Genomic DNA, 16,031 nt, shown 5'->3' on the forward strand with positions numbered 1-16,031 from the left:
CTGTGCACAGCTTGGGCCGTGAAAAGTCAACCAAGAAGGTACAGGCAGGTAAAGTGTGGTGCACAGCGTGGCCAGTGAAAAGTCAACCAAGACGGTACAGGCAGGTATGGCTCAGTGCATTGCATGGGCCATGAAAAGTCATCCAAGAAGGTATAGTCAGGTAAGTTGCGGTGCAGAGCGTGGGCCGTGAAAAGTCAACCATGAAGGTACAGGCAGGCAAGGTAAGGTGCACAGCGTGGGTCATGAGCAGTCATCCAAGAAGGTATAGGCAGGTAAGTTGCAGTGCACAGTGTGGGCCATGAAAAGTCAACCAAGAAGGTACAGGCAGGTAAGGTGCGGTGCACAGCGTGGGCCATGAAAAGTCAACCAAGAAGAAGGTACAGGCAGGAAAGGTGCGGTGCATGGCCTGGCCCGTGAAAAGTCAACCAAGAAGGTACAGGCAGTTAAGACGCGGTGCACAGCGTGGGCCGTGAAACGTCAACCAAGATGATACAGGCAGTTAAGGTGCGTTGCATGGCATGGCCTGTGAAAAGTCAACCAAGAAGGTACAGGCACGGTGCACAGCATGGGCCGTGAAAAGTCAACCAAGAAGGTAAAAGCAGGTAAACGTGCAGTACACAACGTGGGCTGTGAAAAGTCAACCAAGAAGGTATAGGCAGGTAAGTTGCAGTGCACAGCGTGGCCCATGAAAAGTCAACCAAGAAGGTACAGGCAGGTAAGGTGTGGTGCACAGCTTGGGTCATGAAAAGTCAACCAAGAAGGTACAGGCAGCTATGGTGCGGTGCATAGCGTGGGTCGTGAAAAGTCAACCAAGAAGGTACAGGCAGGTAAGGTGCAGTGCACAGCTTGGGCCGTGAAAAGTCAACCAAGATGGTACAGGCAGGTAAGGTGCGGTGCACAGTGTGGCCGGTGAAAAGTCAACCAAGAAGGTACAGGCAGGTACGGCTCAGTGCATAGCATGGGCCGTAAAAAGTCATCCAAGAAGGTATAGTCAAGTAAGTTGCGGTGCACACTGTGGTCCGTGAAAAGTCAACCATGAAGGTACAGCCAGGCAAGGTAAGGTGCACAGTGTGGGTCATGAGCAGTCATCCAAGAAGGTATAGGCAGGTAAGTTGCAGTGCACAGTGTGGGCCATGAAAAGTCAACCAAGAAGGTACATGCAGGTAAGGTGCGGTGCACAGCGTGGGCCGTGAAAAGTCAACAAAGAAGAAGGTACAGGCAGGAAAGGCACGGTGCATGGCGTGGCCCTTGAAAAGGCAACCAAGAAGGTACAGGCAGTTAAGGCGCAGTGCATCAGCGTGGGCCGTGAAAAGTCAACCAAGACGGTACAGGCAGGTAAGGCACGGTGCACAGCGTGGGCTGTGAAAAGTCAACCAAGAAGGTACAGGCAGGTAAGGCACGGTGCACAGCGTGGGCCGTGAAAAAAGTAAACCAAGAAGGTACAGGCAGGTAAGGTGCAGTGCACAGCGTGGGTCATGAAAAAAGTCAACCAACAAAGTACAAGCAGGTAAGGTGCAGTGCACAGCTTGGGCTGTGAAAAGTCAACCAAGAAGGTACAGGCAGGTATGGTGCAGTGCACAGCATGTGCCATGAAAAGTCACCCAAGAAGGGACAGGCAGTTAAAGCATGGTGCAGAGCGTTGTTAGGGAGAAATCTAATTTCTGTGCTAATTCCCTTCAACCTTAGAGACCCCCAGCTCTTTTGCTGGACTTTAGGACTTTTTCGTTTTAACCCTGGAGTGAGTGAGCTTCTTTTCTCACTCTCTCATGTGTTTTGACCAGATATGGATTATATGTTTCCTTTGTTTTTGGAGTCTGACAAACTCCATAGGCATCTACTTTTTGTATGGTGACACACAGCACCTTCAGTGCAGTGTCACAGAGAAAGCCTTCAGATGTCTCATAGGGTTAAAATACCTTTTCTTGTGTGAATAACATTTCCTAAGAATAGTAAAGTGAAATTGTCTTTACTTACCTTTTCTCTTTGAAGGCCCAGCACACCCCATCTTATATGGAGTGCTGGGGTGTTACTTAGTATCCCCTTTTCGTACCTACTCATGTAACATTTTTTTTGTTACCCTCCCGACTTTGAATGATTGGTGGCAATGGTTTAATTTTCCAAACATTGTGCTTTTCTACCGCAGGATACATCCACAGCTGCAGTACAGCACACATGGGTGACCATTTTGTCAAAATGGCTCTGGTCTTCTTTTTCTCCATTTTCGGTTTGTGAGGTCTTTCTTGATTTTTACTCTGTGTGGCTGAAAGGGCCAGAAGTGAGGGAGGTTCCCGAAACTCCCCCGTCCATTGTCTTTAGGAATGCCTGAATGCACCCAGTCCTGATTGGCTGGCTTGAGTGACGGCTAGGCTGTGCATGAATGGAAGAAATCTGCTTAAAAGGCAAGGGTTTGGGACTGAAGACAGAGTCGACCACTGGGAAGAACAACCTGATGAAGAAACCGCTAACGAAGCTTGCTGCATCCTCCTGGATCTTTGAATTGCCTGGTGAAGCCCTGCTGCTGCGCTGAAACTCCCTTTTCTAATCGACAAGAGAAGCTCCGGAAGGGACGATTTCTCCCCTTTGGTTAGTGCGACCAACTAACCCCGAGACAAACTCCACTGGACCATCTTCGCTGACTGGCTGTACTTCTTTGCTGCTGCAAGAACCGAGTGCCAGGAGTCGAGAAATCCGTAGTCGAGTGCAGCGTCTATGATCCGGCCAGAAGCTCCAGGAGGCTTCCCAGGACCCTCCAGAAGCACGAAGACCAGAGCTGGAGTCCCCTCGCCAGAGTGTAGGACCCAAGGAGTGAAGAAGCCGAAACAGTATCCAAAATCCACATTGGTACTGTTTACCGAGCGCTGAAACCGCAAAGTGCTGGTGATCTGAAAAGAGCCTGTAGCTGTCGCCGACCTCTGAATTGCTGCCGCAGGAGTCCTCCAGACGTCCTTCCTCTTGTCCCGATGACAGAAGCCCCGGAACCCAGAATCTGCATCACTGCAACCAGACAGAAGCCAGCTGGATCACTCTTCCTCCTCTAACCAAAGGTACTGTTCCGACTTGGGGTACTTTGCTCTTCTCAGTTGAGACTTGCAGTAGCTGCTTTGCTAGAGTTTATGTCAGCTCTGCCCTTCACAAGTATAACAGCTTGTGACGCTACAGTGATTTTTCTTCAACAAACTCTCTAACTTTGTACAAGACTTTGCGATCTAAGAAGTGTCTTGGCTCCATAGACTGTGCTCCAATTGACATCGGCTGTCCTGGTTCCCTGCAGACTCTTCTAGTCCATTTGACTTTGATACTTACTGTCCCTCATAGGTGATAGCTTGGTTTTTAACTATTATTGCTGGGAACGTTTTTTATCTAGACTTTGTTGGAAGATTTAAAGCGCTCACATGCTCCGAGAACCTGGTTAACCTTTTTCCTTCCCTTAACCTTTCCTTTCTACACAAACCTCAGAATGTACAAAAAGTACTAGTGATATATAAATGCCATTACTGTCCTAGTTACTGAAGTCCCCTCAGGGTCTAGGAAGTGTGTAAGAAGCATCTCTAAAGAGTATCCACGAGCTTTGTGCTGATTCTGGAAAAGTATTTTAAAGTCTATTAGATTGTTACATATATTGTCCTTTTTAAAGAATGCTTATTTAAAAACTACTGTGAACTAAATAAATAATCATTTATAACAAAAACCTTGAGTGTCAGTGTTATTTGGATACTTTCATTGGTGGATTTAATTGATACAGCTCTACAGCTCACACGTACTCCTCTTGAGATAGGCCTGGCTGCTCAGTCACTCTACCAACTTGTGTAGTACAGGCCTATACCAAAAGGAGGGTTACCTAATACCAAGAGGACAAGGGTTGTGTAGCCTCCCACAGGGTTACTACCTACATTCTTGTCTAACAAGCGTGTGCTGTGAAAAGGATTCAGCGAGAGAGGGCATGCAGTCCTCAGCGACACGTGGAAGACTGCATATGAGAGAGGAGGGAGAGAAAGGGTGAGAAGGGAAATGCAGCTGGGACTGGGTGATAGGAAGGGAGTAGGAAGAACAGAAGAGAAGGTGAATGAGTGAAGTGAAAACAAGACACAGCAAGAAGGGCAAAATAGGAGAGATAGAAAGGGATGGAGTGTAGGGGTAAGTGGGGGTTAGAGTCAGAGGCGCAGAGCTGGGAGCACACAGAGAGGCCGCAATGATGGTCAGGAGGTGAGGGGAGGAGGTCGTAGAGGAGATGGCTAAAGAAGGAAAGCAGGGACCCGAGGGACCACAGGGTAGTGAGGAGGAGCAGGAGGAGGTAAATAGGGGTCGGGGGAGGAGAACAGATAGTCACGCAGGGGGCAGCTGAACTGGGCCAAGGGCAAGGCACAGCAGAAAGAAGTAGAGAGAGGGATGAGAAAAAAGTGCAAGCAAGAGATAGTAACGGGGGGGGAAGGAGAAGCAGAGCGGTGCAATTGGAGAGCAAAGAGAAGTGAAACAGCAGGGGGTGGCCTCTGTACTACAGCATGAAGGTGAGAACAGAGGGAGATACTGAATCCAGAGGACCCTCCAGCAACTCCAGAACCGGTACCCACCCAGCACACAGCGTGCCCCGCTAGGCTCTGCAGCAAGCTTCCTAGGTGGGAAGTGCCAGAGAGACTCTGAACAAAGGACAAGGCCGTTGCCTGCAAACACTCTCCTCAGCTTTGGGCCGTCCGCCTTAAAGGATGACACAAGCCCATTGAAGAAGCTAGGAGTGCATCGACAAGCATCAACCAGCGTCCACCTTAAAAGACATTTTCAAGCCAGTCGAGCCCCTCGAGCTGTAACTGACTGCACTGCTGACTGCTGTCATGTCGCAGTCACTCATGGCGTCTGAGACACCTCGACCAGTGCTTCAGACCCGCCAACCAGCCCCGAGACAACAATTCCTGAACCCAAGCCGCGGTGTAGGCCAGTTTGCAGCCATCCACCCAGCCTTGCTCGCCAAACTGCCTGCTGCCTGATTGATACCGACAGCTGTCTCCCACCTTGAACTCAGTTGCACAAGCTGCAAAGCACCTTGAAACCAACTCGACCCTGTCGAGCACCAAGAACTTGAAGAAGCACACAGTACATTGTGGTTCTGTTCCCTTGGTCCTTCTCCGAAGGCCCCTAGAGACATTCTGTGACCCATTTCTCCTTTTATTATGAAACCAAGTATCCTTGAACTGTTGAGATTAATTACTTTACTGACTACCCTCCTGTCAGTATCCAGAGTGCTTCCCTTTCCTTCTTGAAACTGTCTGTCCCCTGTGTTCCTTTACAGGCTCGGTTGTATTTTGTAGTGTGCTAGGACTTTCTGTTGTGATAATAGTAAAGTAAATATTTGTATACAACCTTGACTGGACAGTCCCTTTTATCATTGGTTAATTATTCTATTTTTGATATAATAGACCAAGCAACGATCCATTACCTTTCAGAGATAAGCCTGCCGTTCCGTCCACGTTACCAACATTGGACAAGGAGGTTTATAATTTTCTTGTGTTGCCAATGTTTTTGGATCTCTTCTAGTGTACTAGAGGTGTGGGGCTGATTGATGGTTTAGAAACGAATATTCATCCCTAGACCACCGGTGCTCCGGAAGTTGATTTGTTACACCTATATCTCTTGCTAGCTCACTATGGCTACCTCTGGGGCACTGCCCCGTATCTTACCCGGATTCCCCCTGGTCAGGTTCTCTGTGGGGTATGGACCTCATAGTTCCCCCTGGCTCAAGGTGCAGTATGGGTCCCACATCTCTTCCTGCGTCCCTCTGCGTTATCGCCCCCATATTTCACTCTCGTTGCTTATAGGCATGGGGCCAATATATCACCCTTGGCTCTTGTGGGGTATGCACCCATATCCCACCAGGGTTCCCTCTGGGGCATGGGCCTCATTTCTTAACCTTGCTCTGTGATGGGTACATCGCCATATGCCACTCTAGTTCTCTATGGGGGTTGGACCCCATTTTTCTCCCTGGCACCCTATAGGGTATGGGCCCCATATCCCACCCTGAATAGCTGTGGGGTGTGGATCCGTTGCACAGTATTTTCACTGCATATTATGCACTGCAGGCGTTTTCCTTACTGATTATTTTATGGAAATTTGTTTTGCTGCAAAATTAAGGGGGGTGTTTGGGTTAGGAAATATAGGGTGGGTGGGAGAGAGGGAGGTGCGGGGGAAGGTAATCTCCCCCTGCGTAATGCACAACAAAAAAACAGTAAAGAAAATTGGTAGTAAAAAAAATGTTGTGAAACAGCTCTGTAAGAACAAATTGATGCAATGATCCCACACCGCACGCAGCTGACCCGGCACAGTGGTAACACGCATGGACTCCACGCACTACCCTCCACCACCTCAACCTCAGCGAAGACGCTCCAAAGACACTCCACGGCCTGATAGAACTTAGCCCCATCACCCCCAGAGCCTCCAGAGCAGCAGCTCTCCTGGTGTCCCGGTGCTGTCATCTAGGAGATGCTGGACTCATCCCTCTGGATGCCAGCAGCAGGAGCCAGACTGAACCACACCAGCACTGTGTACTCAGAACTTCGGACCTGCACTCATGAACACCTCAGGCTTCGCACCCGACTGTTCTTGCCACCCTACCCTCAGCCCACGTCAGCTACAAGGGCATCACACATCGCACCGGTGTGATAGTAGGTTAAATGGTGATTGCATTAGTTAAGCACAGAATAAGGACTGAAAGCTCCTGAGAAGTCCTGTTAAGGGAGTTTGAGGCTCCACTGAATGGTAGAGTTCAAGACTGATGTTATCTGAAATTGTGGTGTCCTGCAAAGTTCTTAATCATCGAAATGAGGGTGACTTACTGTGTGGGGTTCTGTTTCTTGCTGCTTGAGGGGTGGCGGTGGAGGCTTAGGTTTGCTGGGCAGAAGTGGTTGGGGAGATTGACCTGAATGAGTCAATCTCAAGATGTCTTTGATTGAAGTTGTGTACGGTGGCCTATTGCACGTGCTCCTCATGCAAACCCAAATAAGTTTAATCTCTGTTTCATCCTGGATTTTGAGGTTGGTGATCTGATCAGTCTATGAGTGCATGCTTGAGTTGGCTGTTATGTGGTTAGTGACTGAGGGATGGGTTTAGAGACCGAGGCAGGGTTGGGGTTTAGGTTAAAACCTTCAGATCGTGCGTCCTTCAGAGGGTTCTGTGCCAGCTTGTCTGTCGCTGTCTTGTGAAGAGTCAGCTTTTGAGTACTTTCCTGGCTGCCACTGTAAAGAGTGGCCAGAGGGGTTCTTGGAGAGGTGAGGGCTCCATCACTGGAAGGGAACGGGGTCTATCGACTCAACTAAACACGGTACGTCTGCTCCCCTCACTCACCCATCATCTGAGTTCAGTCATCACTAGTTCATGGGGTGAAGTGTATGGAACTAGTGTCTTCTCGTGGAAAGCAGAACCAAAGGGATAGCGAGCGGCTCCGAAAAAATGGAACCCAATCAGGAACCCCCATTCGAATGAAACCAAAAACATGTCCATGCTGCTGCTACCAATACAACAATGACACTCTTCCAAGCAGCCAAGCTCACCCCGAAACGATTGGGACCAGAAACCTCTTGGTCAACACGCGATTTACCTCCACACATTCCCCCGACATCTTTGACCTTCTGTCTGAGGACAAAAGTAACCTATTCTCCATCACAGAAACGTGGCTTTCCATTGGCTAGTCCCTGGTAATCCACGAGAGTATTCCATTTGGATACAAGATTGCATATGATGTGAAGGGATAGCACGGGGGCAACAGTGCTGGTCTTGGAAGCAAGACCACACAGAGGAACAATGGTTTGAATCCCGGACCGCGCTTAGAAACCATAAAAAACCAATACAATAAATTCAAATAATTGGCTAGGAGGGGTTTCATAGAGACTTCTTGATAGTCTCAGCACCTTGCATCCACACCATCCTGGACTGTGAGATGATTGCTCCATCACCCCCACTGCTTCCCTAAGCTTCCTCTTAATATACAGACCTTCCTCCTACAACCCACACTTCACAGACAAACGTACTGATGAACCGCCAACCTGTCCATGGACAACCTGTCCATGGCCAACCTACCCATGGCCAACCTGTCCATGGCCAATCTACCCATGGCCAACCTACCCATGGCCAACCTGCCCATGGCCAATCTACCCCCAATCTACCCATGGCCAACCTGTCCATGGCCAACCTGTCCATGGCCAACCCGTCCATGGCCAACCTGTCCATGGCCAACCTGCCCATGGCCAACCTGTCCATGGCCAACCCGTCCATGGCCGACCTGTCCATGGCTGACCTGTCCATGGCCAACCTACCCATGGCCAACCTGCCAATAGCCAACCTGCCCATGGATCGTCAACTTCTAGCTATACTCATAGATGTTTTCATCTAACTGGACAAAGTCACTTGAGGTGAAACTTGCCTCATCACACCCCAAACAGCTGGTTTTAGGTCCCCCGCATGTAGCCTATCACACTCTGGATGGCATGGTCGGCAACTAAAATATAGTGCCATCTGCTTCCCAGGGCGCCTTCCCTAGGGAGACAACTTAGCCATACCTTTCACAATATTCACAGAGGCGCTCTACTAGAAAGACTTGACACAATCACGTTCACCCCCCAAACAACCAACGAGTTAGATGCGAATCTCCCCAACATTCATAACTGGACTATTTCAGGCTCGGCCAGCAGCTCCGCAAAGAAACCTTTGAGAAACTGATACTCAAAGTGAACTGCTTGAAAAAGAAAAGCTGTGTAAAGCGGAGAAAATCGGGAGAAAAAACGACCTACAAACAAGCAAACTTGCCAACCATCAACTGCTTCCGCAGGGCAGAAGTCATCAAAGCTAACAATGCTGCCTACACACAATGCATCAAATTGCCACAACAGGGACACAAGAGAGTGTTTAAGGTCTCCCAGGAATTCAAAAACCTGACAGCCTACAACACAACCCAAGAGCTCCGCCATTAGAGCGCTACACAATTTCAACAAGAAAAAGACTGTCCACATATAAGAACACTTGGACAGCAAGTGTGGTCACACTCGTACGTCATCATCTACACTCCCATGACGCTTTCCTCCGCCACCGCCCTACTAGTGACGTTCCACCGTTTCTTGCCACCATTGACTCCTGCAACCCAACTGGATCACTGGATGATCCCCCCCCACCACCACCCAGTTTATACAAATCTAACAAGAAATATCCAAAACGAACGCCTGTACTGCTCTCCTTCCCCAGTGACTGCATCAACACGGACAGTGCTCCAGTTCTGTTGACTGCTGCTGCTCCAAAAGCCCCCAGCCGAGCCAAAGGACCCAGCCAGCCATCGCCCCTTCCCAGCACTCCTTCCGTTGGGAACATTCCTATACGGTGGAGCACGGGGCTCCACCGAGGCGAACAGCCTTTTGGGTGAGGCACAGTGCCACTTTAGACCGTCCAGGGGTCCAGGGTCTCTTCTTCTTAAGCAGCCATGCGCAGAGAGGCCCACCTTATTAGCAGATGGGCGCTATATAAAACAACTTACCTTACAATCGTATCAGGTTTTTATATTCCTCTTCTTTTCAGACTCCTCTCGCTTCGAAGCGCTGGAATAATAAGGATTATTAGGACTCACTCAGAGTGGTGAGGCACTGAGGCCGCCCGGCGGCAGTCCGCCCTCAGGTGGCTGAGGTGAGCGCTTCACCCCCGTGCTGCCTCACCCAATCCCTCCATTATCTGGAACACTGATTGCCTGATACCATGTGGAACTCTTGCCAGGCTGGCAGACCCCTTCCAATCCTGAGGTGGGAGGCGGCTGAAGTGTACACGTGCATTATATTCCAATGCTAATACTGTGGCAGTGCAGTGCAGCAGTGTCAGTGGCTGAGCAGTGCGCCCGTGGAGTGGGGGGAGGGCGGGGGGGGTCTGCCCTTGCATGAATGTCGCTACTTATCCACTCAAAGCACTAACGCTGCCAATATCGGCTTTTGGGCAGCAATGGCACTGATCACCAATTTCCGGCTGCCAGCTCTTGGTGCCTCTCTGGGTAACAGCCATGGACCCTGGCGAGGAGCTCACCAGTGACTGGACATGTCCTGCAGCGCGGCCACTGCCCTAGCACATGAAACACGTGACATCTCCTCAGCTGGAGAAGTTAATAAGCAAGGCGACATCTTTACCACTGGGGCGGTTTATCAGTGACGTGGCATCTCCGCCACTAGCTGAGGTTATGGGTAATGTGACATGTTTTACACTGGGGCGGTTTATCAGTGACGTGGCATCTCTTCCACTGGCTGAGCGTATGGGTAATGCAACATGTTTAACACTGGGGCTTAATCAGTGATGTGACATCTCCGCCACTGGCTGAGGGTATAAGTAATATGACATCTTTACCACTGGGGCGGTTTATCAGTGATGTGACATCTCCGCCACTAGCTGAGGTTATGGGTAATGTGAAATGTTTAACAATGGGGCGGTTTATCTGTGGTGTGACATCGCCACCACTGGCTGAGGGTATGGGTAATGTGACATGTTTAACACTGGGGCGGTTTATCAGTGACGTGACATCTCCGCCACTTGCTGAGGGTATAGGTAATATGACATGTTTAACACTGGGGCGGTTTATCAGTGACGTGACATCGCCACCACTGGCTGAGGGTATGGGTAATGTGACATGTTTAACACTGGGGCTGTTTATCAGTGACGTGACATCTCCGCCACTGGCTGAGGGTATGGGTAATGTGACATGTTTAACACTGGGGCTTAATCAGTGACGTGACATCGCCACCACTGGCTGAGGGAATGGGTAATGTGACATGTTTAACACTGGGGCTGTTTATCAGTGGCGTGACATCTCCACCACTGGCTGAGGGTATGGGTAATGTGACATGTTTAACACTGGGGCGGTTTATCTGTGGCGTGACATCTCCACCACTGGCTGAGGGTATGGGTAATGCGACATGTTTAACACTGGGGCTGTTTATTAGTGGTGTGACATCTCCACCACTGGCTGAGGGTATGGGTAATGTGACATGTTTAACACTGGGGCTGTTTATTAGTGGTGTGACATCTCCACCACTGGCTGAGGGTATGGGTAATGCGACATGTTTAACACTGGGCAGTTTATTTTATTTATTTATTGGTTATGCATAATGCGACTATACAACAAATGGTGTTTCAAGGTGCCACACAACAAATAAGGGGGCAAGGGTGAAGAATGAAAAAAAACGCTCCTACTAGCCCTAGTGTCATTGGAATCGTGCAAGTACAGTAACAAGAACTGCAGGGAGTGGGGTCCAGTGCTACGTGCGAGGACGGGCTGGACCCGGCTCAGTAGGGGTGCAGCCCCGCCAGGCTAGTGCAGGGAGAGGGAGCCCAGTAGGGCAAGTGCAGGAATGGGAGGGGGACGGGAGACCGAGGAGTTGGGGAAGCCTGGGCGAGGAGGGCTTGGGGCCCTGAATGACTCAGAGGGAATCAGGCTGCCAGTCAACATCAAAATGCAGCGGAGGGGGAGAGGGAAGAAGAGAAAAGCAGGGTCTTGAGAAGCTTACGGAACTTAAGGAGATCCGGCTCAAGCCGAAGAGGGACAGGGAGACCATTCCAGAGAGAGTCACCTGCAGAGGAGAGAGATCCACCTCCCACTCTCTGCTTGTTTTATCTGCAGAGAGTTGGAGCCAGAGGACCAAAGGGTCCTAGCAGGGAGGTATTTAGGCAGAGCCAGTTTGATGTTGAGGGGTCACAGTCCCCAGAAAGCCATGAGGATGATGCAGAGGGTCTTGAACTTGACGTGACATCACCACCACTGGCTGAGGGTATTAGTAATGCGACATGCATGTTTAACAGAGGGGCAATTTACTCCTCAGAGGCACTCAGGGTTCCAAGTGGCGGGGCAAGCCTACTGCTCAATGAATGTGTCGCGCGCGGGCAGTGGAGGAGTCTTGCAGCCGCAGTGTGGCCATGGCCGGGACACTTTGCCAGTGAAAGCGCGAGCGGAACCGTCTTTCTGTGACTGGGGATCTCTGTAGAGGGAAGTTTATCGGTGACACAGGATGTTTACTACAGCAGTTCTTCATTAGGGCATAATATGAGAGCACCGTTGGGGCAGTTAGTGCGTGACATAGCGTCTATGGCTGGACAGTTCTATCAGTGGCGGGAAATCTCGGCCACTGGAACATATTAGCTGTGAAATGGCCTCTCCACAGCGCTGGAGAGGAATGTCAGTGGTGCTGCCTTCGTGATTGGGGCAGTTTATCAGTGACACGAGTTTTCTACAGCTGAGGAGGTTTGTCAGTGACATGACCTCACCACCACTGGAGCTTTTAAATGAGGGCCACATCATTTGTCACTCGAGCAGTTTATCTGTGAAGTCTGAGGTTTATCAGTCACATCACAGCTCACTGATGTCATCCAAAGGAGCATATTACATGCGTCATCAGTTTGTTGCCACTTCAGAGGTCATGATCTCTCCACCACAGGAGCTTTTTATCAGCGAGACGAGATTTGTCACCGCAGCACTTTACCAAGGACATTACTTTTATGTAACTGGAGAGGTTTATCAGTGACGTGTTACGTGTGCCGCTGGAGCAGTTCGCCATTGCCGCCACAACTGGCGCGGTTTATCACTGAGGACACAGCTCCAACACTAGAGCAGTTTATCAGTAAGGAATTAGCTCTACTGCTTGAGCAGTTTATGAATGACAGCACCTCAATCAAGGAAGCTGTGACGAATCAACTTCCGGGGCACCAGTGGTCCAGGGATGAACATCGGTTTCTAAACCATCAATCAGCCCCACACCCCTAGTACACCAGAAGGGATCCAAACAGATTAGAAACACAAGTAAATTATAAACCTCCTTGTCCAATTTTGGTAACATGGATGTGACGGCAGGCTTATCTCTGCAAGATCGTGGATCGTTGGATAGTTGCAACACAGCGAAAATACAATTATTCGCAATATTCAAGGATAATTGGTTTCAGCACAAAGGGAGCAAGGGGTCGTACAATGTCACTAGGGACCTTCGGAGAAGGACCAGGGGGAGAGAACCACAATGTACCAAGAGCTTGTGGATTCTCTTGATGCTCAACAGAGTCGAGTTGGTTTCAGGGCGCTTTGCTGCTTCTGCGACAGAGTTCAAGACGGGAGACAGCTGCGGGTAGCAGGCTGCAGGCAGTTCGGCGAGCGAGGCTGGACAGACGGCTGCAGGCTGCCCTACACAGCAGCTCGGGATCTGGAAATGTTGTCTGAAGCACTGGTTGAGGCATCTAGGATGGCTTTAGCAACTGTGATGTAACAACAGTCAGCAGTGCAGTCTGTTGCAGCTCGAGGGGCTCGACTGGCTCAAAAATATCCTTTAAGGAAAACGTTGGTAGATGCATGTCAATGCACTCCTCATATCTTTTTCATTGGGCTCGTGTCATTCTTTAAGGTGGAAGGCCCAAAGCTGAAGAGAGTGTTGCAAGCAGCTGCTTTGTCCTTAGTTTGGTGACTCTCTGGCACTTTCTACCTAAGAAGCGTGGTGCAGAACCTAGCAGGGCACCCTGTGTGCTGGCTGGGTACTGGTTCTGGAGCTGCTGGAGGGTCCTCTGGATTTAGTATCTCCCTCTGTTACATGGGAGATGTTTAGGGGACCAATCTTTCTTTCCTTTTGGAGTACCTGGCGGAAGATGTAAGACAGACTGTAACTTCAGCCAGGGTCCAATGCTGAGTTCTTCTTGTTACTCCTTGCAAAGTCTTCAGATGATCTGCCCAGAAGATGGGCTCAGCTGTCTCTTAAAGCCAAATGGGCCACAGTGATTGGTGTAGGTTAAGCCTACCTTAATCAGCCAATCCTGGATCCCCACCAACAATGTCCTGTATGCATGAGGTCATAACCAGAGTGCTTTGCAACAGAAAAGGCAAAGGGGTGAAAATATGTAATACTAAGTCCCACCCTTCTTCCTGTCTGTTGTGGGTCAAAGGGTCTCTATGATTAATGGTGCTCTCTGTGGTTCCTGATTTAGGCAGCAGGTTTCCCTTGAGGCCGCAGCGAGAACAGACTTTTTGTCTCCTGCAAACTACATTCTTTTACCTTCTAAATGGGGTCCCCCTGCGGGGGTTGCCTACTTAAACACATAGTCCCAGACATGACAGATCACTCCCCTTGATACTGAGAGGCGGGAGCTGACTTCAGGTAGACCCAGTGCATATCAAAGGTTGTTGGGGCTTCCTGCCTCCTTTGTTAACATCTAGCAGCCCAGCCTCGTGTGGGCCTGTTTGAATTAAACTCTGATTAGCATGCAAAGCTGCAACTAGCAGTGGAGCCTAAACAAAGGATAGGGTGGATCCATGGAGCCTTTGTTAGTTAATCAGGCTGGCCATGGCAGGAGGAAGGTTTTGCCTTCCCCCTTCTGAGATGCCTTGATGTACTCTTGGCTGTCATATTCCAACAAAATTTGACAGGGTGGACGGAACCTGCAGGCTGTGTCCACCCAGAATATACATGTCTATATGTATGTCGTGCAGTGAGCATAGGAAAATGTGTGTGGATTAGCCCCACACATTTTCCAGAGGTTGATCTACCATTATTCCATTTTATTTAACATTTCAAAAAAGCCCAAATGAGTGCGCACCCACGGTGAAGATGGTTGAATTCCTCACAGGAGCAGTTTCTCAGACAATCTGGAATTTCTTGAGAAATAATGCGTAGAATGGTGACAGCATTTTTGTTGAATTATTTTTTTTTATTTCTTTTTTCGCACCCCATGCCCGTCGGCCTCAGGGTACACAATACTGACGAGTTGGAAGTTCTCATTGTCAGTGGAAGCACATTCCATTCTCTAGGGGCCCTTACAGGAAAGCTGACACCTCAAAATTGAGCCAACATGAACCGAGGTTGTTTGAATTCATGATTTTGCTGGATCGAAGATGCCTAGACAGTTGGTCAGCAGTCAATATCTCTGAAAGACAGGAAGAAGCAGTGGAAGTCCAGCACTTGTAACGCAAGGCTACAGTTGTGTGGATAATCCTGTGTTTAACAGGCAACCAATGCAGTGTCCTTCTGGAGTCTGTGATATGATCTTGTTTATGTGGACCAAACACTGCTCGCACTGCACTTTTCTGGGTCGTCTAAAGAGACTGAAGATTGGCCTGTGATGTCCCGATTAAAATGCTGTTGCAGTAGTCAAGTCTCAAATTCACTAAGGCCGATGACAGAATTGATCTATTGCTGAGTGAGATAAACGGCCTAATTTAATTAAGAAGCCTGACAACGTAACCACAGGAGGAACGAGTAAGTGACACATGGGACTTCATACTCAGTTCCACATCCAAATGGACGCCCATGGATTTGACGCAGTCAGTGACCATGATTTTGTTGCTGGCGATGTTAAGGCTTGTATAGGAAACATCCAGTTTCTTGAGTCGGTGTCCAGTAGCCACAATAAGAAGCTCTGTCTTATTGTCATTATGTGCCAATGAATTGAATACCATCCAGGACCGAATTGCAGCAAATACACCATTAAGGGTCTCAGAGGCTTGAACCTAATTGACTAATCACTCAAAGACCACCTGAGTGTCATCTGCATAGTTAGTGTGCCGGACACCCAGGCAGTGGAACGAGTCAAGCAATGGTCTCAAGAGATGGTGGATGCTTCTGCCTAGAATTTGATATTACTTTCAGGCACTCCCACTCCGAGTACCCCAGTCCTTCTTTGGCTCACTCATGAAACTAATGACATCGTACATATGGCATAATAAATCGCCCAGGGTAGCAAAGGCCACCCTCGTAGCACCAAAACAACGGGGAGGTTTGGGACTTTTCACATTTTTGTAGATATTGTGAAGCAGCACAACTGTGTGTTATTAAGGAACGGTTCTCGGCGGTGGATGGTAAGATATGGGTGCGAGAGGATGGGGCGGTCGGGGGTACTCCTCTTTCTGGCCTCTATGGCTAGATCGGAATTATAGACCAGCTAATATAAAGCTCAGCAAAATTGTGGGTTTGGCTGTGGAGGTGTCAGATTAAGCAGTTGAAAAAGGGGGTCTGTGTGCTTCTCCCTTCCCTTTCCTCCCAATGATTCGGACCCCAGAATTT

This window comes from Ambystoma mexicanum, chromosome 13, assembly GCF_040938575.1.
Source record: "Ambystoma mexicanum isolate Mex_15411 chromosome 13, UKY_AmexF1_1, whole genome shotgun sequence".
NCBI lineage: Eukaryota > Metazoa > Chordata > Amphibia > Caudata > Ambystomatidae > Ambystoma > Ambystoma mexicanum.